A 2,500-nucleotide genomic window follows, 5' to 3' on the forward strand; every position below is an offset into this window, starting at 1 on the left:
TTTTGCTTACGGCCATACCACCTTGAGAACGCCCGAACTCGTCTGATCTCGGAAGCTAAGCAGGGTCGGGCCTGGTTAGTACTTGGATGGGAGACCGCCTGGGAATACCAGGTGCTGTAAGCTTTATTGTTGGATGGGAGACCTAGTAAGCTTTATATGGTTTACTACCCTAATGTTCTAACCATTCAAAAAGCCCAATTTTGGCAGCAGATTTTGCTTACGGCCATACCACCTTGAGAACGCCCGAACTCGTCTGATCTCGGAAGCTAAGCAGGGTCGGGCCTGGTTAGTACTTGGATGGGAGACCGCCTGGGAATACCAGGTGCTGTAAGCTTTATTGTTTAAAAAAAAAAAAAAAAAAAAAAAGAGTCAATGAAATTGTTCAAAAATCCTAAATTGTCTTTTTTCCCCCTCAAAATGCCTGAAATCGTCTCTGAGTTTCTTCAGAAAGCCTGAAAGAGTCTCTTTTTTTTTCTTCAAATAGCCCAATTTTGGCAGCAGATTTCGCTTACGGCCATACCACCTTGAGAACGCCCGAACTCGTCTGATCTCGGAAGCTAAGCAGGGTCGGGCCTGGTTAGTACTTGGATGGGAGACCGCCTGGGAATACCAGGTGCTGTAAGCTTTATTGTTGGATGGGAGACCTAGTAAGCTTTATATGGTTTACTACCCTAATGTTCTAACCATTCAAATAGCCCAATTTTGGCAGCAGATTTTGCTTACGGCCATACCACCTTGAGAACGCCCGAACTCGTCTGATCTCGGAAGCTAAGCAGGGTCGGGCCTGGTTAGTACTTGGATGGGAGACCGCCTGGGAATACCAGGTGCTGTAAGCTTTATTGTTGGATGGGAGACCTAGTAAGCTTTATATGGTTTACTACCCTAATGTTCTAACCATTCAAAAAGCCCAATTTTGGCAGCAGATTTTGCTTACGGCCATACCACCTTGAGAACGCCCGAACTCGTCTGATCTCGGAAGCTAAGCAGGGTCGGGCCTGGTTAGTACTTGGATGGGAGACCGCCTGGGAATACCAGGTGCTGTAAGCTTTATTGTTTAAAAAAAAAAAAAAAAAAAAAAGAGTCAATGAAATGGTTCAAAAATCCTAAATTGTCTTTTTTCCCCCTCAAAATGCCTGAAATCGTCTCTGAGTTTCTTCAGAAAGCCTGAAAGAGTCTCTTTTTTTTTTCTTCAAATAGCCCAATTTTGGCAGCAGATTTCGCTTACGGCCATACCACCTTGAGAACGCCCGAACTCGTCTGATCTCGGAAGCTAAGCAGGGTCGGGCCTGGTTAGTACTTGGATGGGAGACCGCCTGGGAATACCAGGTGCTGTAAGCTTTATTGTTGGATGGGAGACCTAGTAAGCTTTATATGGTTTACTACCCTAATGTTCTAACCATTCAAATAGCCCAATTTTGGCAGCAGATTTTGCTTACGGCCATACCACCTTGAGAACGCCCGAACTCGTCTGATCTCGGAAGCTAAGCAGGGTCGGGCCTGGTTAGTACTTGGATGGGAGACCGCCTGGGAATACCAGGTGCTGTAAGCTTTATTGTTGGATGGGAGACCTAGTAAGCTTTATATGGTTTACTACCCTAATGTTCTAACCATTCAAAAAGCCCAATTTTGGCAGCAGATTTTGCTTACGGCCATACCACCTTGAGAACGCCCGAACTCGTCTGATCTCGGAAGCTAAGCAGGGTCGGGCCTGGTTAGTACTTGGATGGGAGACCGCCTGGGAATACCAGGTGCTGTAAGCTTTATTGTTGGATGGGAGACCTAGTAAGCTTTATATGGTTTACTACCCTAATGTTCTAACCATTCAAAAAGCCCAATTTTGGCAGCAGATTTCGCTTACGGCCATACCACCTTGAGAACGCCCGAACTCGTCTGATCTCGGAAGCTAAGCAGGGTCGGGCCTGGTTAGTACTTGGATGGGAGACCGCCTGGGAATACCAGGTGCTGTAAGCTTTATTGTTGGATGGGAGACCTAGTAAGCTTTATATGGTTTACTACCCTAATGTTCTAACCATTCAAATAGCCCAATTTTGGCAGCAGATTTCGCTTACGGCCATACCACCTTGAGAACGCCCGAACTCGTCTGATCTCGGAAGCTAAGCAGGGTCGGGCCTGGTTAGTACTTGGATGGGAGACCGCCTGGGAATACCAGGTGCTGTAAGCTTTATTGTTGGATGGGAGACCTAGTAAGCTTTATATGGTTTACTACCCTAATGTTCTAACCATTCAAATAGCCCAATTTTGGCAGCAGATTTTGCTTACGGCCATACCACCTTGAGAACGCCCGAACTCGTCTGATCTCGGAAGCTAAGCAGGGTCGGGCCTGGTTAGTACTTGGATGGGAGACCGCCTGGGAATACCAGGTGCTGTAAGCTTTATTGTTGGATGGGAGACCTAGTAAGCTTTATATGGTTTACTACCCTAATGTTCTAACCATTCAAATAGTCCAATTTTGGCAGCAGATTTCGCTTACGGCCATACC

At 46.4% G+C, this 2,500-nt stretch overlaps 12 non-coding genes across 12 annotated transcripts in view; all 12 read left to right on the forward strand.

Annotated features, from left to right (window-relative positions):
- The first annotated feature begins 4 nt into the window (after positions 1–4).
- LOC148961556 (5S ribosomal RNA) lies at positions 5–123 on the forward strand. Its single transcript, XR_016153923.1, has one exon. It is a non-coding gene; the product is annotated as a 5S ribosomal RNA (ribosomal RNA).
- A 92-nt stretch (positions 124–215) lies between these two features.
- LOC148961557 (5S ribosomal RNA) lies at positions 216–334 on the forward strand. Its single transcript, XR_016153924.1, has one exon. It is a non-coding gene; the product is annotated as a 5S ribosomal RNA (ribosomal RNA).
- A 172-nt stretch (positions 335–506) lies between these two features.
- On the forward strand, positions 507–625 carry LOC148961558 (5S ribosomal RNA). Its single transcript, XR_016153925.1, has one exon. It is a non-coding gene; the product is annotated as a 5S ribosomal RNA (ribosomal RNA).
- A 92-nt stretch (positions 626–717) lies between these two features.
- Positions 718–836, forward strand: LOC148961559 (5S ribosomal RNA). Its single transcript, XR_016153927.1, has one exon. It is a non-coding gene; the product is annotated as a 5S ribosomal RNA (ribosomal RNA).
- Positions 837–928: 92 nt separating this feature from the next.
- On the forward strand, positions 929–1,047 carry LOC148961560 (5S ribosomal RNA). Its single transcript, XR_016153928.1, has one exon. It is a non-coding gene; the product is annotated as a 5S ribosomal RNA (ribosomal RNA).
- A 172-nt stretch (positions 1,048–1,219) lies between these two features.
- On the forward strand, positions 1,220–1,338 carry LOC148961561 (5S ribosomal RNA). The gene has a single exon (XR_016153929.1). It is a non-coding gene; the product is annotated as a 5S ribosomal RNA (ribosomal RNA).
- Positions 1,339–1,430: 92 nt separating this feature from the next.
- Positions 1,431–1,549, forward strand: LOC148961562 (5S ribosomal RNA). Its single transcript, XR_016153930.1, has one exon. It is a non-coding gene; the product is annotated as a 5S ribosomal RNA (ribosomal RNA).
- A 92-nt stretch (positions 1,550–1,641) lies between these two features.
- On the forward strand, positions 1,642–1,760 carry LOC148961563 (5S ribosomal RNA). The gene has a single exon (XR_016153931.1). It is a non-coding gene; the product is annotated as a 5S ribosomal RNA (ribosomal RNA).
- Positions 1,761–1,852: 92 nt separating this feature from the next.
- Positions 1,853–1,971, forward strand: LOC148961564 (5S ribosomal RNA). Its single transcript, XR_016153933.1, has one exon. It is a non-coding gene; the product is annotated as a 5S ribosomal RNA (ribosomal RNA).
- A 92-nt stretch (positions 1,972–2,063) lies between these two features.
- On the forward strand, positions 2,064–2,182 carry LOC148961565 (5S ribosomal RNA). Its single transcript, XR_016153934.1, has one exon. It is a non-coding gene; the product is annotated as a 5S ribosomal RNA (ribosomal RNA).
- A 92-nt stretch (positions 2,183–2,274) lies between these two features.
- LOC148961566 (5S ribosomal RNA) lies at positions 2,275–2,393 on the forward strand. Its single transcript, XR_016153935.1, has one exon. It is a non-coding gene; the product is annotated as a 5S ribosomal RNA (ribosomal RNA).
- A 92-nt stretch (positions 2,394–2,485) lies between these two features.
- LOC148961567 (5S ribosomal RNA) overlaps positions 2,486–2,500 on the forward strand; it is a 119-nt gene continuing 104 nt past the window's right edge. The window contains exon 1 of the ribosomal RNA XR_016153936.1: positions 2,486–2,500. This exon is cut by the window's right edge and continues 104 nt beyond it. This is a non-coding gene — a ribosomal RNA (5S ribosomal RNA).

This window comes from Pimephales promelas, assembly GCF_988280905.1.
Source record: "Pimephales promelas chromosome 3 unlocalized genomic scaffold, fPimPro1.hap1.1 SUPER_3_unloc_2, whole genome shotgun sequence".
In the NCBI taxonomy this organism is placed as follows: Eukaryota; Metazoa; Chordata; class Actinopteri; order Cypriniformes; family Leuciscidae; genus Pimephales; species Pimephales promelas.